General features: G+C 41.2%; 1 long non-coding RNA gene across 1 annotated transcript in view; it reads right to left on the reverse strand.

Annotated features, from left to right (window-relative positions):
* The window catches only part of LOC141096313 (uncharacterized), a 96,615-nt gene that overhangs the window by 29,743 nt on the left and 39,235 nt on the right, over positions 1 to 27,637 (reverse strand). The window contains exon 2 of the long non-coding RNA XR_012233647.1: positions 7,995 to 8,187. This is a non-coding gene — a long non-coding RNA (uncharacterized lncRNA). The remainder of the gene's footprint in view (positions 1 to 7,994; positions 8,188 to 27,637) is intronic.

The raw sequence follows: 27,637 nt of genomic DNA on the forward strand, positions 1-27,637 counted from the left end.
TTTCACATACCATGCCTGGGTTATCCAGTCAAATCCTGAATTCCCCAGTCCAAGATGAATCTTACATGGTCTGCATTGATGCACAGCAACTGCTAGATGATTCTGCTGGTATATTGACCCACAGCTCTACATTGCCCTCGCAGTCTATTAAGCCAGAATCTGACCCTGATGAAACCTAGGTGCCCCTTCCCGCATACCATACCACCTTACACGGTGACACAAAGGAAGGTAAAGAGGAAGGTACAAATGACTTTGAAGAGGAGGTGATGGATGACCCCTTTCTGAACCCGGATTGGCATCCATTGGAGGAGGAGGGTGGCGCTGGCAATAGTTCAGATAAGGAGAAGGATCCGCAGCAGGCATTGACATCGAAGCAGCGGTTATCTAGCAGGCCCATAGCTGTCCTAAAACGTGGAACAAAAACTAAAAGAGTTGCAGGACAGCTTGACCAGACGGTCAACTTAGCACAGCGTGCAAGACCAGAAAATGTTTACCATAGTAGGAAGAGTGCAGTGTGGCACTTCTTTGTCCAAAATCCTACTGATGAGGCAAAGGTTACCTGTAAGAAGTGCGGAAGGACCTTTAGCTGAGGTAAACAACTCAGAAATTTGAATACCAGTTGCATGTTTAGACATTTAATCAACATGCAGTTGCAAGCGTGGACGCACTACAAAACCTGAGGATGCACATGTGCACCTGCTCCGACTGAAGGTAGCCAACAACGCTCCATCGCTACCCCCACTGTAAGACCACCACCACCATTAAGTACACCTCCTCTTCCTCGGACTTGCCCAATTACGCCCTTTGCAGCAGCTGAATGTCCAGCCAACAAATCTACATATGCCAATTTTTAAACCTCCCTAACTGGGCTGCCCACCCCTCCCCCAACAGCTGGGGTCAAGACCTGGCACACCCGGCAAGTGCCGTTGCTCTGAAAAGGTGGATGGGCCCACTGATGGCAGCCGGCAATGGCACAGGGCCCCTCATAGTACAATACAGTGTCTCAGAGGGTGGGAGGGCCCACTCGCCGTCAGACACACCAGCGTACTATGAGGGGCCCTGTGCCAGTACCGTCGACCACGATTGTGCCCCCCTGCTTGGTCATGGCAACAGCACTTGCAAGTTGCAATTCATACCTCTCCCTGCTCCACCGCTGTTAAGTCTGGGCAGTTAAATCCTTCACAGGAACGGCCACTTGAAATTTGGTGTATTGATCAATGATGGTTAAGATGTAGCTATGGCCTGTCCTGCTGGCCTCTACCTTCAGATGATCAATGGCTACCATTTGAAATGGACGTCAACTTACAAGCGGATGCAGTGGTGGTTTATGATCACCTTTCACAGTTGTGATAGTCACAGACGTGTGACATTCCTGCCACCATTTTTCAATGTCTTCTCTCATGCCAATGCAATAGAATCGCCTACGGCCTGTGGCTTCTGTGTTTTGCACTCCAAAATGGCCAGACACATCATGATAGGCAGTGAGGACCATGGGTACATCTCTCCCTGTAATCACAATTTGATGGAGACGAGTAACAGTGATGTGATCCACGCTACTGCGATAACGCAATCCTTTCTAAACAAAGAACCTCTTTCGCTTTCTCCACAGACACAGTAATTGAGGGTCTGCATCGCCTCTGCAACATATACCGGGAGGTTTCCCCGCGATGAGTAATTCCAAAATTTCTGCTTACACTCGACTTTGCGTCTATACTTGTATCCATGTAGTTTCCAGTAGCGGTGATTCTGGACTGGCTTACTGAGACTGAAATATAAACGAAGATTTAAAAGTACCACAACACTGTATACTGGTGTACGCTATGAATGCTTTTCCCTTTTTCTACTTTTTTAATTCTGGTGTAATACATAGTGAGCCTTTGAGAGTCTGTGTCTGACTTCGGAAGTATAGACGGAAATTTTGCCCTAGACTGGACACACCTGGTATGCGCTGATACTGTACCTTGTTTCAAAAATTTGTATTAAGGCATCATCTGTAGGATAACCAACTGTGGGGGGACCCTCTTCTTGCCGCAGACAAACACAAGACTGAGACAGAGTTTGTATTGAACAGGTCCGTTTTTAGTGCCCATCCTTCTGTCAACAACAGCAATTCACCACAGCCGATTCACATTTCTCTGTACACAGGCCCTGGTACCTTCACTTCCTTTGTGACTATTATCGTGGTGTCCTCTGTGGCTCTTCCACTGTGGCTGGCCTAGGCCCAACCACCACAGCGCTGCATCAGTCTGACCACACCGCCGTATGATAGCCCCAGGCCATCTCGTCTGCGGCTACCGTCCTCTGGCCCACCCCCCCGTGACCGCCTCAACTGTCAGTCCTCTCTGGAGCCTTTCCACTGTCTCTATTTTCTCAGCAGATCTTCCTCTTTACTCTGTTCCCTTCGCTGACTGGCTCTTCCAGAACCTTCCCTCAGCCTTTTATACTTCCAGTTCTGGTAACTCCGCCCACCATCACCTAACAGTTTCTCTGATGAATGGCAGTTATTCAGTCCAACTCCTACACTCTCCACTGCCCTCCAATGGGCAAGCTAAAACACTGCACCCTTTCTCTTTATCTTAGCAGTTTCACACCTACACTGCGCTACACCTCTGCTTCTCACTACAGGCTGATTTGTCTGTCAGTTCACCTTCCCTACATCATCCATAGTGAGTGAGCGTGTGTGGGTTATGCCTTCTATATATTCGGTGAATCAGAGAAACAAATTTTTACACTATACTCGATACAGATTGTATCTTATTATACTGTACCTTTGTTTGACATTTAGCATTACGGGCAAATCCATACTGTGTAAGCGTCTGAGAGTGACTACGGGACTATTTATACGGAGATTTCAATTGTACCCTAAAAAATATATACTTGCTATCTTGTTATCCAGGACCATTTTTACAACATTTTTTATTATGGTCAAAACAAAAATGAGTGAGCGTCTGAGGGTGACTACGGAAATATATACCGATAGTTTCAATTTGGCCATCACTGTATACAGCAGAACGCTTCTGATACAGTAACCTTTTTAGCTATTTAGATTCTGGTGTAATCCATAATGAGCCTGTAAACATCTGTCTGTTACTCCGGCAATATATTTGGAACTTTAAGATTACCCCAACACTGTATACAGCTGTACGCTTGTGTTACATAACCCATTTACAGCTTTTCATATTCTTATGTAATCCATACTGGGCCTGAGAGAGTTTGTGTCTGCCTCCTGAAATGTATATGGAGAATTAGAATGTTTACACTATACTATATATACCTTTTATCTGGTGACATTGTACCCTTTTTCAATTTGTTATTTTATTGCTTAATCCATACTGAGTCTGTGAGCGTCTGTGTATGCCTCATGAAATATATACGGAGATTTACTGTTATCCCTAGACTGTATAGAGCTGTACGCTTCTGATACAGTACCATATATCTGCTGGTATTTTGGGTCCATTTTCAAAAACATGAGGAAGTATGGTGGAAGAGGACACAGATGTGGGCGTCGAGGGCCACCTGGTACTGATGGTGGTGGTAGTGCATCTGCTGGTAGTGCCAAAAACACAATAGCAGCTAAGGCAGGAGGTGTTGAGCCAGCGTCATGGTGTAGCTCTGGAAGGCCTGTAAGGCTCCCTTTTCTGGGAGTAGGTAGACTGCTTTTATAGCCGGAGTATCAGGAACTGTTTGTGGCTTACATTGCGGAAACAGCCTCCAGCTCTATTGCCTCCTATTCTGAAGTTGTTAAAAATGCAAGCACTGAGTCGTAACTGCAGGCTTTTGGTCAGGAGCAACTCCTTTCCTTGTGTCCTTCACCCACACCAAAAGTGAAGGATGTGGAAGCACACACCTCAGATTACTCCATGGAGCTCTTTTCACATACCATGCCTGGGTTAATTAAAAATAGGGCTTGTCATGTACTGGAGCAATGTAAATGGGGCAGATCACACACTGGAGCAGCATCAAAGGGTCACATTATACACTGGAGCATTACAAATGGGGCCCATTATATATGGAGCATTATTGGAGCCCATCAGACACTGGAGCATCATCCATGAATCCATGAGACCCATCATGTACTGGAGGAATGTAAATGGGGCAGATCAGACACTGGAGCAGCATCTAAGGGGCACATTATACACTGGAGCATTACAAATGGGGCCCATTGTATATGGAGCATTATTAGAGTCCATCATACACTGGAGCATCATCCATGAGGCCCATCATGTACTGGAGCACTGTAAATGGGACAGAACAGACACTGGAGCAGCATCTAAGGGGCACATTATGCACTGAAGCATTACAAATGGGGACCATTATATATGGAGCATTATTGGAGCCCATCATACACTGGAGCATCATCCATGAGGCCTATGATGTACTGGAGCAATGTAAATGGGGCAGATCAGACACTGGAGCAGCATCTAAGGGGCACATTATACACTGGAGCATTACAAATGGGGCCCATTATATATGGAGCATTACTAGGGCCCACGATACACTGGAGCATCATCCTTGAGGCCCATCATGTACTGGAGCAATGTAAATGGAGCAGATCAGACACTGGAGCAGCATCTAAGGGGCACATTATACACTGGAGCATTACAAATGGGGCCCATTATATATGGAGCATTACTAGGGCCCATGATACACTGGAGCATCATCCATGAGGCCCATTATGTACTGGAGCATTGTAAATGGGGCAGATCAGACACTGGAGCAGCATCTAAGGGGCACATTATACACTGGAGCATTACAAATGGGGCCCATTATATATGGAGCATTATGTGGAGCTCATCAGATACTGTATGGAACATTATATGTGACTAATTATTTGGTATGGAGAAATATATGGGGCTCATTATTCTGCATGGCGCACAATGTGGTGGCCATAACACTATATGGAGTAATATACTGTCCTGTTTTTCAGCTATTGTACAATTTAAAATAGATCAGTCATGTCATGTAAGCAGTGAAGTTTGTGTCATTCTACTATACTTATATTTCTGTGGCGTATCGGAGCATCATGAGTTGTGGTATGTGTTAAAGGGGCACGCTGACACTCTTTGGCCCAAGGCACAAGAAAATCTGGAGCCAGCCCACCCCCCCCACAACTTTAGCCAAATAACCCCCAGTTTTCAATGCATAACTATTATTAGGAAGTAAATTAAGGTTGGCAAGCTTCAGTTATAAGAATTGATGTTTTTGGCATTGAAATGGGCACTGTAGGTGTGTTTACTGTCCTCCACTCCCTCCCGACTTTGCTTCCCCATTGACTTGCATTGGCTTTCGTGTTTCAGTCGGCCTCCAACTTTTCCCTATAGTCGGCCGATTTCGTTTGACCCGACTTTTGTGAAAGTCGGGTTTCATGAAACCCGACTCAACCCGAAAAAAGGCAAAGTCGCTCATCTCTACTCGTCACCATGGAGATTATTCTGCGATCATCCACCACTGTTGTCTTCCGTGGGCGCCCAGGTCTTTTTGCATTGATGAGTTCACCAGTGCTTTCTTTCTTTCTCAGGATGTGCCAAACTGTAGATTTTGCCACTCCTAATGTTGTAGCAATTTCTCGGATGGTTTTTTCTGTTTTTGCAGCTTAAGGATGGCTTGTTTCAGCTGCATGGAGAGCTCCTTTGACCACTTGTTTCCTTCACAGCAAAACCTTCCAAATGCAAGCACCACACCTCAAATCAACTCCAGGCCTTTTATCTGCTTAATTGAGAATGACATAACGAAGGGATTGCCCACACCTGTCCATGAAATAGCCTTGGAGTCAATTGTCCAATTACTTTTGTTCCCTTTAAAAACAGGGTGACACATGTTAAGGAGCTGAAACTCCTAAACCATTCATCCAATTTTAATGTGGATATCCTGAAATGAAAGCTGAAAGTCTGAACTTCAACTGCATCTGAATTGTTTTGTTTAAAATTCATTGTGGTAATGTCTAGAACCAAAATTAGAAAAATGTTGTCTCTGTCCAAATATATATGGACCTAACTGTATAAATCCCACATCATCTCCAGGTGATGACCTATATGTGTGTGAGTTACTTTTTGTCTTCTCAACTGAATATTTTGAAATTGATGGTAGCAACACATCTCAAAATGTTGGTACAGGGTTAAAAAAACTAACAGGAAAGTATGTGCTACTAATGAGAAACTGCTGGAGGATCATTTATCAACTAAGCCACATGACGAAGTATAAAACAGTATATTTGAGGGGTTGAGTCTCTCAGAAGCTGAAATAGTCAGAAGTTCACCAATTCGTGTACAACTGCATCTAAAAATTGTGGAACAATTTCAGAAAAATGTCCTCAGTGTAAAATGCAAAGACTTTGAATATCCCATCATCTGCAGTACATAATATCATCAAAAGATTCAGAGAATGTGGAGAAATCCGTGTTCAAAAGGGACAAGGCTGACAATCAATATTAAATGACCATGATCTACGGGCCCCTACGGGCATGATTTGGTCATGCAAATTAATTGTCCAGCTCAAGTATAACTCCAGAAAACACAGTTGGCTGTGCAATCCACAAATACAAGTTAAAGATATATCATGCAAAGAACAGGTCATATATCAACACAATACAGATATGAAGCTGTCTTCTCAGGAATAAAACTCATTTTCAACTGGCTAAAGAAAAATGGAAAACTTTTCTGAGGTCAGATGTATCAAAATTTGAAATTCTTTACTGTATCTCTGATGGCATGAGGTTACACTAGTACCTATGGGATGGGAGTTAGCTAACACATCTTTATAATGTTGAGCAATTTATAGAGCTTTTAGAACAACATACATTGCATTACAATCCAAACAACATCTATTTCAGGGAAGGCTTTGCATATTTAAACAAGACAATGCCAAACCACATCCATAGGTTTGTAGAAGAATTTGAATGATAAACTGTCGGCCAGCAGTTCAAAACTTTCACTATTAAAAATTTTTGGCGCATTACAAAATGAAAAATCTTGACTGTTGAATAGCTAGAGTCCTATATCAGACAAGAATTGGACAATTGGCCTTCTCACTTCTTACACATTGACAGACTGTTGCCAAAAGAGGAGGAGGTGCTGCACAATGGTAGACATGGCCATATGCCTATTTTATTAAGATGTGTTGCCAGCATAAATTTTATTTTTCAAATGAAATATTTTAAATTTCTGATCCATATTCTATGGTCTTTAGTGATTAAAATATGGCTCTAAGAAGATCAAAATCATTGCATTCTTGTTTTCTTCACAGTTTAAACAATGTCCCAACTTTTTGGAATTAGAGTTGATGCAAAAACTTGACAGATTTGAAAAATCAGGAAGGTGAAAACTGGCTTCGTAAAAGGGTTTTATCCAGGTGAGGTTGATTCAGATTAATTAAATAGTCACAGATATTTCTGGAAAATGAACGTCAATGCATGAACTTACTTTAATTGACAAACGTTTCTAACAACATTAAACTTTTGAGATAGCTGTCTACAAATATCTCAAGGGCTGTCACATTGTAGAAGGATCAACTTTATTCTCATTTGCACAAGAAAAGACTAGAAGCAATGGGATGAAACTGAATGGGAGGAGACACAGATTAGATATTCGAAAAAACTTTTTGATATTTAGGGTGATCAAAGAGTGGAACAGGCTCCCACAAGAGGTGGTGAGTTCTCCTTCAATAGAAGTCTTCAAGCAAAGGCTGGACAGACATCTGTCTGGGATGATTTAGTGAATCCTACTTTGAGCAGGAGGTTGGACCAGATGGCCCAGGAGGTCCCTTCCAACTCTAAGATGATGTTTTGGTAATTGTTTTGTATTATTATTGGACTATTAGAGATAAGTGGGTGTGCTTAAATTCAAAATCAACAAATCACATGGATTTTACAGGGACATTTAAAACACAGAAACAGAGCAAAGTTATATAATGTAAATGTAATGTTTCTTATTATGTTCTTAGGTCTCTGCAGACCTCAGGACTTAATAATTGTAAGATGTAAAAAAGGAAAAAATCACCTTGTCACTCCTCTGTCCTGCTGACTCTAGAGGGAGTTATCCTGTACTCCATGTATCTCTTCTTTTCCCATTTACCCATTCCCGGTGGCACATATCCTCTTCGGCCTCTTCACTCCGGGTCATGACTTCTTTAATGGGGGGCACTTGTACATCTAGTGTCTCGACTTGGATACTAAAAATGTAGCAGTGACACCTGAAAAAGACAATCATTGAAGTAGTGGAGACAGGTAAGCATGTGATATCTATGAATTTTGACATAAGTTTTAACCAGTTTTTTTAATGCAATGTGCTACCATATTAGAAAAGAATTTGGCACACTTCATTTAGTACCACAAACATTTTTTTCTCTTAAAATCTCTTTATAAATGCTTTTATGTCAAAAATTACGGTAGAGATTTGTGATGAGTTTGGTAGATGTTAGCAAATGTTCAGGTTTGGAAGGTTAGATGAATATATAGTTTATAGTTTGGTTCAGGTCTGAACTTAACTGAGAGCCCAATACAAGTCAATGAGGATCGAATTTTGGTGCTGTAAAATGGTCATTTTAAGGGCTAGGGGGCTGCAAAAGGAAGCAAAATGGTGGTAAGAACAGGACAATTGCCTTGCAAACAAATGTGGCTAGGTAAATGACTTAAATCTCTTAAATTAGTCAGTAAACATTAAGTTAATTAATTTGGATAGAAACAATAGAATTATGTGAGGTTTGACAACACACAGTCCAAAAACACAGTCAAAATAGACTATTCTTATAAATGTCATGTGTAAATATCTATCCATTCACTGAAACTCACGCAAACTTAAATCACATTGGTAAGAATATAAGACAGTTGTGAGCTGGTGTTATTGTTCTGGGAAAGATCCAAATCCATGGATGTTCCTAATTCATTAAAATCAGCTCAAAGCTGCTTGCATAGCCTTTACTGGTTATTAAAAGTGGGAGTCCAAAAAAATTATGTGGGGTCCCCACTATTTTTAATAACCAGCTGAACAAAAGCAGTAAGCTGGGTGGTGCGTTAGCTACCGGGGTCATGGTTTTGGGTTTAATTTCAGTTGTTTTATGTTCACTGATATAAAGCACAGGAGCTAGTAATGGAGAGGCGTCGCTCATTAGTCCGACACTCGCGCTGAACTCATGATAACTGGTAACTGTGAACTTAGGTGACCTCAGTAAGGTTACTGCAGTTCATTGCCTGTGAAATGCGATAACTTTTGTGATGACAACTCTAGTCGAAGCAACCAGATTCACATGCTACTTTCAGTGTGTTCCAGCTGCTCGTGCTCAATACTGCATCTGGATGGAGCAGAGTCGGGGATTATCGTGGGACCGCATCATTATGGATTATCGGCAGGCAGGTGAGGATTACTTTTATTTTTTAGTTCATTTTAATAAATGGGTAAAAGAGTGGATTTGTCTGCTGATCGATTGTGTCCTTCAATATTCAAACAGAGCAAATGTCTTATAGTGCACAACCCCATTAAGTATCACTTTGTCTTATGTCTTTGTTTTTACATAAATACTAGTAAAATACCAGTATTATGCATAAACTTTCTTACAAAATAATTATAAATATCTCATTCGGCAGGCTTTCCTGTGGTTATAAATATACTGCTCAAAAAAATAAAGGGAACATTAGACACTCTTACTGAGCAGACACATGGATGTAAGTGACCTTCCTATCATTTCTACCTGTTGTTTATTCCATTGGTACAATAGCAGAAGAAACTGAATCACAATCAGTGTTGATTTCACAGAAGTATGACTGACTTGGAGTTACATTTTGCTGTTTAAGCGTTCCCTTTATCTTTTTAAGCAGTATATATGCAGTGGGGGAAATAAGTATTTGATCTCTTGCTGATTTTGTAAGTTTGCCCACAGACAATGACATGAACAGTCTATAATTTTAAGGGTAGGTTAATTTTAACATTGATAGATAAAATATAAAAAATAAAATCCAAAAAATCACATTGTATAAATTATATAAAATTGCATTTTGCAGTGAGAAATAAGTATTTGATCCCTCTGGCAAACAAGACTTAATACTTGGTGGCAAACCCTTGTTGGCAAGCACAGCAGTCAGACGTTATTTGTAGTTGATGATGAGGTTTGTGCACATGTCAGGAGGAATTTTGGTCCACTCCTCTTTGCAGATCATCTCTAAGTCATTAAGATTTTTAGGTTGTCACTTGGCAACTCGGAGCTTCAACTCTCTCCATAAGTTTTCTATGAGATTAAGGTCTGGAGACTAGCTAGGCCACTTCGTGACCTTAATATGCTTCATTTTCAGCCACTCCTTTGTTGCCTTGTCTGTATGTTTTGGGTCATTGTCTTGCTGGATGACCCAGCCATGACCCATTTTTAATGTAATGGCGGAGGGAAGGAGATTGTCAATCAGGATTTTATGGTACATGGCTCCGTCTATTCTCCCATTGATGTGGTGAAGAACTCCCATTCTCCTACATCAGCCAAGTGAATGGTGACCTCGTACCACCTTTACATATCTAAGTGAGCAAGTTGTCAAAACAAAATTATACCATACATCAAACATATAAATGTCAATTAAAAAGCAACAATATTACAGTTAGAAATAAAACAGACATATCGATTTTGGTTTTATTTTGTTGCACAATGCTTTCAAATTTTTGGATACTTGGCACATGCAATGGGTGGGTACTGCAATGGGTACACCCATTGCATGTATATTTGCTAAGCTCTAGCGGTTTTTGAAGAGAGACATGTCTATTCTGCAAGGAACTCCTTTCTTAAGCACAGTAGGTTATACCTTAGATTTGTCGATGATATATTCATGGTGTGGGACGGGTCACAGGACACATTCTGGAATTTTGTGGATTACCTGAATTCGTCAAACTCCATGAATAGAAGTTTCACCTCCATGTTTGGGAGTACTGAGTTGGAGTTTTTAGATGTAAAGTTGAGAATAAGTGAAGGATTCATTAAGACAAAAGTTTTTGGAAGCTCACTTCTACAAACTCAATATTACACTTTGAAAGTGATCACCCCTTGCACGTGAAAAAATCTGTACCCTACAGCCAGTTTCTGAGGCTAAAAAGGATTAATAATGACCTGGAACATTTTAAAGCACAATTCTTAGATTTGTACAGTAGATTGTCGATGAGAGGTTACCCTAAGAAGATTTTGGGCATGGCCCTGGAAATGGCAATTGCCCAATCCTGATTTGTCCCCTGTAAGTCATTTACCTCTAACACAGACTACGCCTTCAATAAGCAAGGACACTCAATTAGAGAAAAATAAAAAACGTAAGAGATTTAATTTCAATTTCAAATTTTGCTCTATGGATAGGCACATTAGAACAGCAATCAATAAGAATTGGCATATTTTAGAAAAAGAGGAGGATATCTCTGAAATAGTAGCCAGGGGTTCGTTAGTAACTAATAGGTGGACAAAAAACTTAAAAGATATATTCATGCAGAACCAGATTGTAGCAGAGTCCAGAAACTTGTAATTTTAATTGCAGTCATTGTTCTTTTTGATCATTTCATTTGACCACAAAGTACATGAACAAAAGAGGAATAATGCACGAGGTACGGGATTTTATCTCGTGCAGCACACATTTCGTTGTATATGTTTTATTTTGCCCTTGATATTTCCATTATATTGGGAAAAGCATCCATCCCCTATTTATACGGTTCAGAGAACATTTTGATTCGATATTATCCAGCAAAAGAGTCGCTAGGTCAATCAAACATATAAGGGAAAACAAGAGTGCAACCCAGAAGCATTGTGGTTTACCAATGTTAGTTTACCTGTAAAGGAGTGGATCTCCACAAGATGTTACTCAGAAAAGAAGTGTTAGGCATCGGGTTCCTGCATTGGCACAGCAGGAATCCAGATCCTTGCATTCAGCGGTCTCCCATTCTCCATCGACCGCAGAGGAGCTTGCTCAGCAGCCCCGTCGTTCCCGACGCTCTGTTCAGACCTGCTCTGTGGGTCTGGCTGTTGCTGCCACCTCTGGGCCAGCAATAGCAATGCAGGCTGCTCAGCAGCAAGCCACTCCAGAGGCTAAGTCCTTCCGTCGCTCCACTGAGCATGCTCACGAGACGATCTCCCATTGGAGATCGGGATTCACATGCACAGGTCCGTCTCCAGATCTGATTGTTCCATCTCAGGGATCTGGAAGCTTCTGGAAGGTCCTGGCTATAAAAGATTTGCATGGCCACTCGGCCATGTGCTAGTATAGACTCTAGTTGCTACCTGTGTGAAGGATGACGGATGCATGGACTTACAAATGACTCATTAAGATTCCCCTCCCTTTAATATTATGTGTGTGGATAGGTAACTAGTGTTAGAGTCAGTGTGCCAGTCAGTGGAAAGCTACAGGTCACAGTGCTCATCTTCCATGGTACTAGCATCCGACAGTGTGCCAGCTACCGGGCATTGTCATATAGCGGCAGCGTCTGTCGCTGCGTGCATTCCGCTGAGTCCTGTGAAGTCAACAGGCTCGGTCTTTGTATTTAATGCCTCGGCGTCTCTGTGAAGTAACAGAGACCACCAGCGCACTCCGGGTGACGTTCAACCCGCGTGCGTTATACCGCCATATAGTCCATCTGCCATTACATAACAGCAGCGTAACACCTTCTGCACAGTGGACCCAGGGCGGCAAACGCACTTATTATTATTTATTATTTAGTGCGTTCCTCCATCCCTAACAAGAAGCCAGGTAGATTCTGCGCACTCGAGCGCAAAGTTCAGCAGGATTCAATGACAAAATCGATACTTCTGTTTTTTTAAAACTCTAATATTGTCGTTTTTTAATTGGCATTTACAGCTCTGGCAACAATTAAGAGACCAAGGCACAGTTTTATAAAAATCAGCTTCTATACATGTCTGACAGACATTCCATTCCAGTGTCAGTTGAATTCCAACCAGAGTACACCTCATTCTACTTAAGGTGCTTCTTATTAGGTGATCACCTGAATCAAATCTTACTTAACGAAGGAAATTATAAAAAATCCTGCTGTGGTGATCCCAATCCTCTTGCAATAGGACAAGCTAGATGGCAAAACAAGTGCTAGTAATATCCCAAAAGTAATAGGAATGAAAAATTAACTTTTAACCATGCCAAAAGAGTTGAAAAGAAAAGTTCTGAGTGAGGAAAAGAAGGGCTCAATTCTGGCTTTACTAGCAGAGGGATGCAGTGAGCATCATGTTGCCTCCATCCTTAAAATTTCTAAGATGGCAGTCCATTACAACAAAGTCAAGCAGCAGACATTGGGGACAACAAAGCTACAGAACAGCAAAGGGCGAAAACGACTCTTCACTGACCAGGATGATCGTCATCTTATTCAAATGTCACTCAGCAACCTCAGGGTAACATAAAGATACCTACAAAAGGAATGGCAAATGGCATCTTGGGTTAAGTGCACGGCAAGAACAGTTCATAACAAGCACCTAGAGGCAAGGCTCAAGTCATGTAAAGCTTGAAAAAAGCCTTTCATTAATGAGAAACAAAGGAGAGCCAAGCTGAAGTTTGCCAATGACCATAAGGATTGGACCATAGAGGACTGGAGTAAGGTAATCTTCTCTGATGAGTCTAATTTTCAGCTTTGCCCAACACCTGGTTGTCTAATGGCTAGTCGGAGACCTGGGTAGGCGTACAAGCCACAGTGTCTTGCACCCACTGTGAAATTTGGTGGAGGATCGGTGATGATCTGGGGATTCTTCAGCAAGGCTGGAATTGGGCAGGTTAATCTTTGTGAAGGATGTATGAATCAAGCTGCATACAAAGTTATCCTAGAAAAACAGTTGATTCCTTCTGCTCAGGCAATGTTCCCCAACTCTGAGGACTGATTTTTCCAGCAGGACAATGCACCATGCCACACAGCTAGGTCAATCAATGTGTGGATGAAGGACCACCACATCAAATCCATGTCATAGCCAGCTCAATCTCCAGACCTGAACTCCATTGAAAACCTATGGAATGTAATCAAGAGGAAGATGGAAAGTCACAGGCCATCAAACAAAGAAGAACTGCTTAAATTTTTGTACCAGGAGTGGCATAAGGTCACCCAAAAGCAGTATGTAAGACTCGTGGAAATTATGCCAAGACGCATGAAAGCTGTGATTAAAAATCGTGGTTATTTCACAAAAAAATTGATTTTTGAACTCTTCCTGAATGATTATGAACTTGTTTTCTTAGCATTATTTGATGTCTGCAAGCACTGCATTTTTTTGTTATTTTGATCATTTCTAATTTTCTGAAAATAAATACAAAATGAGACATGTTGTGAGACAAAGACAAGCTACATGATGTGAGTAGTTTATTGAACAAAAAAGCAATTTATATTTCACTCAAAAATATACCTATAAATAGAAAAATCAGACAAACTGAAAATTTTACAGTGGTCTCTTAATTTTTGAAAGAGCATGTTTGGTGCATGGTATAATTTTGTTTTGATAAGTTGTTCAGTTTGATTTGAAAATGTGATACGATGTCACCATTCACTTGGCTGATGTCAGAGAAGGAGAGGTCTTGTGCCTCTATATGGGGCCCGTCACTTCCTCTCCACCTAGGACCCGTAGAAGCACATACCAACGCAAAATGTCTCCACTTCACACTTTCCTGCCATTGTTTTTATATGATATCCAAATAAAGGACATTTATGGGATTATGGGATGGTGAGTGCTATTCGTCACTTCATTTCTGGATCTGGACATTTGCTCTGTTATCTTTAGGCTATGTGCCCACGATGCGATTTTTAAGCGTTTTTGCCTCGATTTTCGGCGCGAAAACGTTTAAAGATCGTGTACAAAACGCCCCCCATGCATTCCTATGGCATTCCGCACATGCTGTGCTAATGCTGCGCTTTTTTCCGCGGCGGAAACGCATTGCGGAAAAAATCGCAGCATGCTCATTCTTTTGTGCGGAATCGCAAAGAATTACCGCGATTCCGCACCCATAGGAATGCATGAGAATTGCTTACTTCCCTCATGTGGCTATGCCCACCATGCGGGAAGTTAAGCATCTCATGTGCGGTTGGTACCCATGGTGTGGAGGAGAGGAGACTGTCCTCCAGGCCCTGGGTACCATACCCCTGTAAAAAAAAGAATAAAAAATAAAAAATCGGGGTATATTTACCTTCCGACGTCTCGCGCTGCATTCCCGGCCTAAGCGCTCCCAGTAATGCCTTGTGGCAAGGTCCTGTGATGACGTGGTCTCGCAAGATCGCTATAGTAACGCGAGACCAACGTCATCACAGGTCTCGCAAGACATCGCTGGGAACAGGAGCGTCCATGAGACTGCTCGGGACGTCGGAAGGTAAATATACCCCGATTTTTTATTTTTTTATCATTTTAAACATTTTATCTTTTACTATTGAGGCCGCATAGGCGGCCTCAATAGTAAAAAGCTGCTCACACTTGTCAAACACTATGTTTGATGAGTGTGACCAACCTATCAATCACTTTCCAAGCGATGCTTCAAATCGCTTGGAAAGTGCTTGAGAAAATCGCGGCAAAATTGCGAACAGAATCGCGGTAAAATCGCGGTGAAATCGCGCGGAAAAAACCGCGCGATTTCTGGGAAGGAGTCCGGTTTTTAGCGTGCGTTTTAAAACGCTACGTGGGCCCATAGCCTTAGACTGTGTGGCACCAGAGATCCTTAAGTCGGTATCCATTTGAAGTCCTTGAGCGGTGCAGCTGTGCCGGGCCTTTCTGTTCATTTCCGTTTGTCAATATATACATATATGTTTGATCAGCTAATCATTGTAACCAATATTCAATGCAGATTAAAGAATAAAAATCAAGCTAACATTTCAAATTCACTCACTGTCTGGCTGGGATGACTGGTTCATTCCAGGACAGTGAGTCTTGGAGTCCATCAGTCAACTTCAAATGGTTTACACTGGTACTGAAGAGATTGTATGCATAATAGTGCATTAAAATTGTATAGCTTTTCAAAACTTCACTGCTAGCTTCATAAGGGTCTCTTTTAAAACGCAAATAGGTGTGAAAAAGTCTGGTGAGCATGCTCATTGTTCTAAAAATCAAATGCCTGAATAGTCGTTAATGAGGCAGACAAACAGTCTCACTCATCCTCTAAGGATTTGAAGGGCAGAGAGAAGCAGAAAGAGGGAAGATTCTCTCTACATTATTCATAACATCTTGTTTGATTTTTAAGCCATTTGAAGTAGCAAGGTGGGTGTTTATTATTCTGCTGACCTGCACTGCTGTAAGTAGATGAGTATAAAAGTCCTGTCACCTAATTGACAATAGCTCATTTGAAATTCAGTTGCATGACTGTTCTGGTGAAATGTAAAGGCCATGTGTTTTTAATACATAAACAATCAAAATATATCATGCATGCATAAATATAACAGATATTTTTTGAACAGTTTAGTGGAGTTTTTTAATTTATGCTTAATAAAACCAAAAAACTTCCATCTCACCCACCCAATGGGGGTGGTTAAACTGTATCAAACATATTTCCTTCACATAAAGTAATTTTCTAGAATAATTTTGCTAATATATCCAAAAGACAGCTCATCAATAACAGATCGCTGGTCATCCAGCTCCTAGCATTATAGATGATTAAACCTATTGAAACTCAAATTTGTAAAGGTACTGTCACACTAAGCGATATCGCTAGCAATATCGCTATAACTTGTGACGTTATAGTGATATTGCTAGCGATCTTGCTGTGTCTGATACTTATCTACAACCCGCTCCCCCGCTGGTTATCGCTGATCTCGCGAGAACGTCCAGGACCGTTTCTCGTCGTCAGCTTCCTGCGGCGCTTCCTGTGGAGAGACGAGCGACGAGCGTGGAGCTGGGCTGGAGGACGCAGGATCGCCTAGTGTGACAGGTAAGTAGCGACCCCCGCCCCCAGCAATGTCGCTGGTGAGATCTGCCTGTGTGGCAGCTCACTAGCGACCACTTAGCGATGTACCAGCGATCCTTACCGCGTCATATCGCTGGTCGGAATCGTTGGTACATCGCTAAGTGTGACAGTACCTTAAGATTGGCCAAATTAAAAAAAAAATATTATTTGCATCTAATCCATTTGCTGCAAATAACACTACTTCAAAGTGTTCAATTGTTCTGAACACATGTGCAATATTGTGAAGTCTCCGAGGACTGCATCCAACCGATTTCAAACTCTTTAAAACAAACAGTGCTTTACTAATGTCAAAGTTACTTCACAATAGAAGATGGTAACCCTGTAGTAATGGACAGCTTATTTAATAGCACAGCCCCCTAGCAGGCTTTTCATGTGTAAGGCTGATCTAGTGAGGTAGTTTCACTAAGGCCAGCGTCACACTAGAGAGAAATATGGACGAGTGAGAAGCGTTAAAAACATGCATTGCACACAGACCAATGATTCTCTATGGAGTAGCTCCCATAAGCTGTATATTTCTGGCATATATTTTACGGGCCATGCCAATCGCAGCATGCTGTGATTCTCAGCATAGTACGCCCATAGTATACCAATGCAAGTCTATGGGTGCGCAAAAATTACACTGACCACGTGTGACTTGCGAGAAATATGCATCCGATGTCTCTTAAAAAAGCCGGTAAAATCACACTGACAGGTTCAATAAAGAAATGAAACAATAGATATATACACATAGAATACACATATATATATATATATATATATATATATATATATATACTAGCTGAAGAGCCCGGCATTGCCTGGGCATAGTAACCGACTGTGGTTAGTTATAACAAATTATAATGATTATATTGCACATAAAAAGGTGTATCTAATCCTATCATGAGTGATACTGACCGCTGGGCCGTGTATCTAATCCTATTCTGTGTGATACTGTGTGCTGAGCTGCATATCTAATCCTATCCTGTGTGATACTGTCTGCTGAGCTGTGTATCTAATCCTATCCTGTGTGATACTGACTGCTGAGCCATATGTCTAATCCTCTCCTGTGTGATACTGACTGCTGAGCTGTGTATCTAATCCTATCCTGTGTGATTCTGACTGCTGAGCCATGCATCTAATCCTACGCTGTGTGATAATGGGCTTCCCCTGCAGTCTGTGTCAGAGGGTGGTCTGTGTTGGCACGGTAATAAATTGTGTTATTACCAGCTATACAGAAGGACGATAACACCATGGAAATGATAAGAATAATAGGCCTCAGTTATCACAACTGTCTACAAAGAAAACTGTTGCTGATAGCAACCAATCACAGCTCATTTTTCATCTTTTAAACAGCTCTGGGACAGCATGGCGAGTTTTGAGTGGTGACTTTTGTGCTTCGACTTTTATGTGGCGAGGTTGGTGTATGTGTGGTAAAATGTGTGCTGAGGGTTGTATATGTGTTGAAGCACGTGGTAGTGTGTGGCGCATTTTGTGTGTGTGTTCATATCCCCGTGTGTGGTGAGTATCCCATGTCAGGGCCCCACCTTAGCAACTGTACGGTATATACTCTTTGCCACCATCGCTCTCATTCTTTAAGTCCCCCTTGTTCACATCTGGCAGCTGTCAATTTGCCTCCAACACTTTTCCTTTCACTTTTTCCCCATTATGTAGATAGGGGCAAAATTGTTTGGTGAATTGGAATGCGCGGGGTTAAAATTTTGCCTCACAACATAGCCTATGATGCTCTCGGGGTCCAGACGTGTGACTGTGCCAAATTTTGTGGCTGTAGCTGCGACGGTGTGCATGCCAGTCCCGGACATACACACCCGCACACAGTGAGCTTTATATATTATATATATATATATATATACATACACACTGTATATATACATGTCATTGAGACTTCTATATATATTTATATATATATTTACAGTCATATGTTAAAGTTTGGGCACCCCTATTAATGTTAACCTTTTTTCTTTATAACAATTTTGGTTTTTGCAACAGCTATTTCAGTTTCATATATCTAATAACTGATGGACTCAGTTATATTTCTGGATTCAAATTAGGTTTATTGTACTAACAGAAAATGTGCAATCTGCATTTTAACAAAATTTGACCGGTGCAAAAGTATGGGCACCTCAACATAAACGTGACATTAATATTTCGTAGATCCTCCTTTTGCAAAAATAACAGCCTCTAGTCGCTTCCTGTAGCTATTAATGCGTTCCTGGATCCTGGATGAAGGTATTTGTGACCATTCCTGTTTACAAAACAATTCCAGTTCAGTTAAGTTTGATGGTCGCCGAGCATGGACAGCCCGCTTCAAATCATCCCACAGATGTTCAATGATATTCAGGTCTGGGGACTGGGATGGCCATTCCAGAACATTGTAATTGTTCCTCTGCATGAATGCCTGAGTAGATTTGGAGCGGTGTTTTGGATCATTGTCTTGCTGAAATATCCATCCCCTGCGTAACTTCAACTTCGTCACTGATTCTTGCACATTATTGTCAAGAATCTGCTGATACTGAGTTGAATCCATGTGACCCTCAACTTTAACAAGATTCCCGCTGCCGGCATTGGCCACACAGCCCCAAAGCATGATGGAACCTCCACCAAATTTTACTGTGGGTAGCAAGTGTTTTTCTTGGAATGCTGTGTTTTTTAGCCTCCATGCATAACGCCTTTTTGTATGACCAAACAACTCAATCTTTGTTTCATCAGTCCACAGGACCTTCTTCCAAAATGTAACTGGCTTGTCCAAATGTGCTTTTGCATACCTCAGGCGACTCTGTTTGTGGCGTGCTTGCAGAAGCGGCTTCTTTCGCATCACTCTCCCATACAGCTTCTCCTTGTGCAAAGTGCGCTGTATTGTTGACCGATGCACAGTGACACCATCTGCAGCAAGATGATGCTGCAGGTCTTTGGAGGTGGTCTGTGGATTGTCCTTGACTGTTCTCAACATTCTTCTTCTCTGCCTTTCTGATATTTTTCTTGGCCTGCCACTTCTGGGCTTAACAAGAACTGTACCTGTGTTCTTCCATTTCCTTACTATGTTCCTCACAGTGGAAACTGACAGGTTAAATCTCTGAGACAACTTTTTGTATCCTTCCCCTGAAAAGCTATGTTGAATAATCTTTGTTTTCAAATCATTTGAGAGTTGTTTTGAGGAGCCCATGATGTCACTCTTCATAGGAGAATCAAATAGGAGAACTACTTGCAAGTGGCCACCTTAAATACCTTTTCTCTTGATTTGATACACCTGGCTATGAAGTTCAAAGCTCAATGAGGTTACAAAACCAATTTAGTGCTTCAGGAAGTCAGTAAAAAGTAGTTAGGAGTGTTCAAATCAAGAAAATGATAAGGGTGCCCATACTTTTGCACGGTCAAATTTTGTTTAATTGCAGATTGCACATTTTCTGTTAGTACAATAAACCTCATTTGAATCCAGAAATATAATTGAGTCCATCAGTTATTAGATATATGAAACTGAAATAGCTGTTGCAAAAACCAAAATTGTTATAAAGAAAAAAGGTTAACATTAATAGGGGTGCCCAAACTTTAACATATGACTGTATATTTCATAGAGTTCTACATAGCAGAATAGCCGCAAAATCAATTGCCGGCTTTTGTAAAATTATTCCCCAACCCAACATGAAATGACACATGGTTTACATACAGTAAACCATTTCATTTCATGTTTTTTTATATGTCTTTCACTAGTAATTAGATGAGGGTTTATGTATAAAACTTGGGAGGTGTAGGTGTTAATTTAAGGGGTTAATTCGTTGTCAAAAATTGCGTGGGCTCCCGTGGAAATTTGTCAACCCGAGAGGTAAAGCAGGTGAGTGAGGGCAGATTTTAATAGCGTTGAGTGGGACCATTGTTTTTGCCCCCCCGGCTACAAAAATCTGCACCCAGACACCCGAGAAAAGGCGCATCTATAAGATGTGCCTTTTCTGGCACTTATCCTCTCTATTTCCATTGCCATGTAGCGGTGGTGAATGGGTTAATAACAAAGGGTTAATGTTACCTTGTGATTGTAAGGTGACATTAAGCAGATTAATAATGGAGAGGTGTCAATAAGACGCCGATCCATTATTAACCCTAGACTATGAAAGGGTTAAAAACCACACACAGACATTAATTAAAAAGTATTTTAATGAAATAAAGACACCAAGATTTTGACCAATTTTTATTACTCTGCTATTCCAAAATTAAACCATGATCTGCAAAAAAATCATAAAAAAATTAACAATATCCTTACCTCTCCGCCATTCAGTCATGTCCCACGCTGTAATCCTTCACAAGGGGTTAAATAGTTTACAATGAGGACCGGTGCTAATGTGACCAGCCCCACTGTAAACTACTTCAGAATGAATTAATTCAGCTCCGCGCAGCCTCACTGGCTGCCTGGAGATGAACTAATTAGCGTGGGAAAGATTCTGACTTTCTTCCCATGCGAATCAGTTCACCGCAGGTCAGCCAGGGACTCCCACTGACATCACTGAGGCTGCGGGGAGTCCTCGTTATTTAGATAACCGTCATTGGTTCTGCGGAAAGATATAATGTATTTTAATTGTGTTTTTTTAGAAAGAGGCTAGTAAGTCACTGCCAGAGTTGTCAGTTCTACCTTTCTAACCAAGAAAAAACAAGAAAGATTAGGCCATTAAAATTAAACTTCCCTATACTTATCTTATCTCCCCAAAAATCTGATATCAGGAAAATAGTAAAGAGACACTGAACAAATTACTTGTTCAGCTGGTTTTACCAAATTTGTTTGGTTTGGCCAATATATAATTAATGCATATGATTGATTCAAGTTTATAATCTCCAGTAAAAATAATATTGTTCTATGATGAAGATGGATGTTTTCTAAAATAAACCACCTTAAATGATACAAGTTTTTTCCAAATTATTATTTAAAACACCTCTACTGTTAAAAAACCTGTTAAATAACCTCACCCCCTGCTGCAACTTGTCAACTGAGCCAGGGTCTGTTCTTCACAAGTACCCAGGTTGCAAAAGAACTGGATAAGATCAAAGTTTTGAAGGCTTCAGGTCCTGATGGCATCAGTGCAAGGCTAATCAGAACCTGCGGGCACCAGCTGAGTGAGATCATTACATATCTGTTCAATATGAGCCTGAGAATAGGTATAGTACCACAACTGTGGAAATTATCATGTGTGGTACCAGTTCTGAAGAAACCTTATCTGAAAGACCTTAATGACTATAGACCTGCAGCATTGACATCACACCTGATGAAGGTACTAGAGAGATTGGTTCTCACACGTCTCTGTCCTCTAGTGAGCTCGGATATGGACCCTCTCCAATTTGCCTACAGGCCGGGCATTGGTGTGGATGATGCCATTATCCACCTTCTAGATAGGACTCTCTCTCACCTGGAGAAACCTGGGAACACTGTGAGAATAATGTTCTTCGATTTCTCTAGTGCTTTTAATACCATATAGCCAGGTCTACTGAGAGACAAGCTGGGCCTTGCTGGCGTGGACCTCCAACTCTCCACCTGGATCCTTAACTACCTCACGAACCGACCTCAGTTTGTAAAAGTTCGGGACAGTGTGTCAGACACGGTGATCTGCAATACAGGGGCACCTCAAGGTACAGTTCTGGCCCCTTTTCTCTTCACACTGTACACTGTGGATTTTAAGTGCAACTCATCTAGCTGCTACTTGCAGAAGTATTCTGATGACTCTGCAATAGTAGGCCTCATCACAGGAGGAGATGAAAGAGAGTACAGAGATACTAACCAAGCTTTTGTGGAGTGGTGTCAGAGGAACCACCTTAGGAATAATTCCGGGAAGACCAAGGAATTGGTGGTGGACTTTCGCAAGGGAAAAAATCCACCAGTAGTGGTGAACATTCAGGGAAATGACATTGAGATAGTCGACACCTATAAGGACCTTGGTGTGATCCTCAATAATAAGCTTGACTGGGCCTATCACTTGGATGCAGTGTACAGGAAGGGCCACAGTAGGCTTTATCTGCCCAGAAGGCTGAGAGCCTTCGGAGTTAGGGGGGCACTCCTTGCATCCTTCTTCAACTCTGTTGTGGCATCAGTCATCTTCTTTGGTGTGGCGTGCTGGGGTAGTGGCATATCAACCAGGGACAGGAATAGGCTGGACAAACTGATTAGAAGGGCCAGCTCTGTCCTGGGATGCCCCCTTGATCCAGTTCAGGAAGTAGGTGACAGGAGGATACTGGCCAAGGTGAGCAACATGGTGTAGAATGATTCCCATCCCATGCATGAGACCGTGACAAAGATGTGCAGTACTGTCAGTGACCGGCTACTTCATCCTAAATGTGAGAGGGAGCGCTATCGAAAGTCCTTCCTTCCTGCTGCAGTTAGGCTGTATAACCAGCACTGTCCAAAACGGAGAACGGCCCAAACAGTGATCTGATAGATCAAAAGTTGTGATAGTCCGGTTATATCTTTTTTTTTTTTTCGTATATGTACCTACCTACTGTCAATGTAATGCCTTTATGCATCTGTACTTGTTCCTGCCTTGCTGCTGTAATGCTCTGAATTTCCCCATGGTGGGACGATTAAAGGATTATCTTATCTTAAAATACTATCTTACCCTGTTCATTCTTGTGGGCAATCAATGAATAATGTTATCTGACTTCTTTTTATGTCAAGTCATTCTTCAGCAGACCCCTACCAAACCAAAACCCTTTGCACTATGCCTGTCTCTAATTCTCTATCCCACACTTAGTTCACATCTTACATGTTAGATAGCTGTTAGCCGAATTATAGTTTCACTGACATCAGTTTCTGCTGACTCCTTATACTGGAACCCTCGACTCAAGTTTTCCTAAATTCTTTATTAGACAGATATTCCCCAAAACATCTGGCAGGTAAGGTATCTTATATTCCACATGAACAAAGGTAATGAATTTCAACCAACCAATCCTTTTGTCATATGATAAAATCATAGCTATAGGGCAGGCTGGAGGCCCCCATACACATTACATGGTCACCTGATTTCTCCCAAATCAGCCCATGAAATTAATTTAATGAGTACAGGGTCCTTTAAGACACTTTAAAGCTGCAATCACAATCTATGTAGGAACCTAAAGGCCCCATTATATTTAGCGATGCACCAGCGATCCCGACCACGATAAGACCTGGTCAGGATCGCTGGTGCATCGCTAAATGGTCGCTAGTGAGTTGCCAAACAGGCAGATCTCACTAGCGATGTAGTGACGTAGTAGCGGTCGTTATTTACCTTTCACACGCAGCGATGCTGACGTTCTCCCTCCGGTGTCCACGCGTCACACGTCGGTGCCAGCAGGAAGCGCCCAACGAGAAATGGACCCGGCCGATCTCCCGCAATCAGCGACAGACAGAGGGGGAGCCGGTCGGAGGTAAGTATCACACATAGCGATATCGCTAGCAATATCGCTGCTGCGTCACAAAATCGGTGACGCTTTAGCCCCCTTAAAACCCTCTTAAGGAAGCTCTACCACATCCTTCCTTAAGAGGTCAGTTCTGATCAGATTATGAAAATCAAAAATGGAATGAAAGAACCAGTGGTCCAACTGTAATTTCTGTACACACAGTGATGTGAAAGTCTTTGGCAAGCTTGTAATTTTGTAATCTTTAGTTTATTTTAATCATTTTAGGAAATGCAAAGTGAATTAATAAGTGAGAATTCAAAATCAGAAGGAAAACAATATACCCTCGCTGTAGGACAAAATGCATTGATTAAACACTGAAGAAAATATGTATTAAATACCTGTTAAATGGGGGTGATGCTCTGAGTCAAAGATATATAAGATCAGAGTAAAATAAGGAAAAAAAGGGAATATTTAGTATAATCACAGTGTGTTGGGGCACTATATTTAATTTTCAGCATATTAGTTGTTCCTTTAACATTAAAATAATCAAGTGCTACCAGGAGGTACTACTAGGTATAGCTTAATATCTGTTAGGTAAAAACATATACTATAAAAAACACTTAGGAACCCTTCTGGTTGTGACTTATTCACATAGGGGAGGTACTACAGGTGGCAGAATTATTTGATTGAAAACTCGGTACCTTCAGCAGAGGTACGGACGTGGCTGGAGTATTCAAAACTTTTCAATCAACACTTGACGATAGCAGTAAAAAAGGTTTTACTTAGCTTTCAGTCCTTATTTGTTAGCTTGCAGGTGGGTTCTGCGAGTGCTGTCCCGGCCAGTGACAAGCGCTCGTTTAGCCTGGGATGCAGAGATCCTTGCACAATGCTCAGCAGGACCTTCATGACGTTTGGGTCATGTGACTTGTGCAGTCACGTGGTGCCCCCAGAGGAAGTACGGATTCCAGTAGGAGCCAAAAGATCAACACGTTTTGGAGTGACTCCTGATTCCTTCATCAGGGTTGCCTCCTCCTGTGTCAGGTGGCTTTAAATACCCTGGGCTCGTCTTGCATGATTTAATCAAATGCGAGCAGTTCAACTTCATTATTTAGACCCTTTGGTATCAAAGTGCCCAGTTCAAAAACAAATCGGGTTTCTTTTCGGGACATCTGTTTTATGTAGTCCCCATTATGCCAGTCTTTATGGACCGCCTTAATGCCTGTTACTTTCATTCTCTGTAAGTAACCCCCGTATTTAGACAAAGGGTGTTCATCATGTTTGACTCTTATGTTACGTAGGTGTTCATTGATCCTTTTACATAAGGGGCTCTTGATTCAACCCACATACAGCTTTCTACATGGGCATTCGATAGCATAGATGGCTCCCTGTGTGGTGCATGTAATAAAGTCTGTAATATGAATTTGTGTGTCATTTTGAGATAACACAAATTTCTGCTTTGTCAGATGTAGTGATTTGCACATTTTAAATTTTTGACACAGGAAGAAACCTTTCAGTACTTGTTTAAAAAGTGCTATGGGATTGTTTGGTGGGCCGGGGGTCTGTTCTGTAGGGGCAGTTATCTAACCCAAGTACCGCGCTTTCCTAAAAACAAAATTTGGGTATTCAGATGATTTGTCCCCAACCACTTTATCTTCCTTTACTAAGTCCCAGTGTTTGTTAACGATTTTTCTCAATAGGTGAGTGTTTGAATTATACTGTGTGAAAATTGGGATAGATATCTGATCACCCTTCTTTGAAGGGCACTCCTCATCATTTTTATGGTCACAGAGAAGTTCCTCCCTAGGGTCCCCCTTACACTATATTTTGCCTCCAGTAGATATTTATGATCATAGCCCTTATCTAGAATTTTTTTAATCACGGTGTCGGACACCCTATTATAATCTAAAGTGCTTGAGCAGTTGCAATTTGATCTCATAAATTGACAGAAAGGGACATTGAGCAGCCATCTTGGTAGGTGACAGCTGCTCATAGAAATAAAACTATTTGAGTCCATGGGTTTGATGTACGTGCAAGTCTGAATCTTACCCTCATTGATAAAAATATTTAAGTCTAAAAAGTATATATTCTCTTTACTGGTAGTAGCGGAAAAATGCAGATAAAACTCATTTTTATTTAGGTCAATTAAAAACGGATTCAATCAATATGAATGTAATCAATAAAATGCAACCATGGGACCAGATTCGCATGCAGTGAGTCTCCCTGGTAGATGTGGAGATCCTCTCACCTACCCAGATTTGCATAACTGGGCGCGAATCTGGTCCCCATGGCTGTATCCCACTGCTGGGTGTAGTAGTCCTCCTTATATTTAAAAAGGTTGTGGGTAAGAATAAAAAATGTGCATTCCTTAATAAAATTCACCTTTTCCGGGGAAAATTCTTTTGCTGTATTCAAAAAATGACTCATTGCTTCCGTTCCCTTGTCATGTTGGATTACTGTGTACAACGTTGTGATATCAAGTGTACCCAGAATATAATGATCTTGCCATTGTAAATTCCCCAGAATTTGTAGGATGTGTTTATTGTCTTTAAGGTAAGCTGGCAAAAATGGAATTATTCTTTGTAAAAAACAATCTACATAGTGGGATAAATTAGAAGCTAGATTCCCTATTCCCGAGATGATAGGATGACCGGGTGCGTTAATTAAGTCCTTATTGATCTTGGAAAGATGATAAAATACAGCCAAATCTAGGATGTGGTGTACAGATACAGTATATTCAAATTCCTGTTTATTTATTAGCCCATCATCTAGGCCTTTTACCCATTATCTACCAATGTCCTTTTTTTGGGACGCCTAATCTTTTGCTTCTAGCAACTAAGATTTTATAATTAGGTCCAATTTTTTGTGTTGTGTTTGTAAAATGAATGTTTTCAAAACAGGAAATCATGTCATTGTCATTTTTACTTGAATATTCTTCCACCCAAAGAGCTTTCAAAGCACCTATTTTTGAGGTTTCTTCAAAATTAGGATCATAAGCTGAAATTATTGTTTAAAATCACAGTTCTGTGATCACAAAGTTCTTAGAACTATTGTTTATACTTGAAGGAAGGTATATAATGCAATGGCATTGATGTAGATTTACCAAGGCCAGAGTTATATTCAAGTGAAATTGCCGTCCCATTTTTGGGACATTGGAAGGATGCACTATCTATTTTCGATGTTTTTTTTACATGGAAATTTTTGTTTGATTCACTAGTTTTTATACATAACCCTAAATCATTTACAACTGATAAGGCAGGCAGAGGTCTTTTAGTTTCATTTCTTCCTTCTTACCAGATAGTCTGGAAATCCCTCACCCCTACACCCCTCTTCCCCAGTACCTTTCTGACTATATATGATTTGTGAAACCTGATATCTCAGCTGTACTGGAGACACTCAGGAGAACAGACCCTGTAACTTGCTGGC

Source organism: Dendrobates tinctorius, unplaced genomic scaffold (genome assembly GCF_039654945.1).
Source record: "Dendrobates tinctorius isolate UK_male_01 unplaced genomic scaffold, ASM3965494v1 ptg000073l, whole genome shotgun sequence".
NCBI classification, from domain to species: domain Eukaryota; kingdom Metazoa; phylum Chordata; class Amphibia; order Anura; family Dendrobatidae; genus Dendrobates; species Dendrobates tinctorius.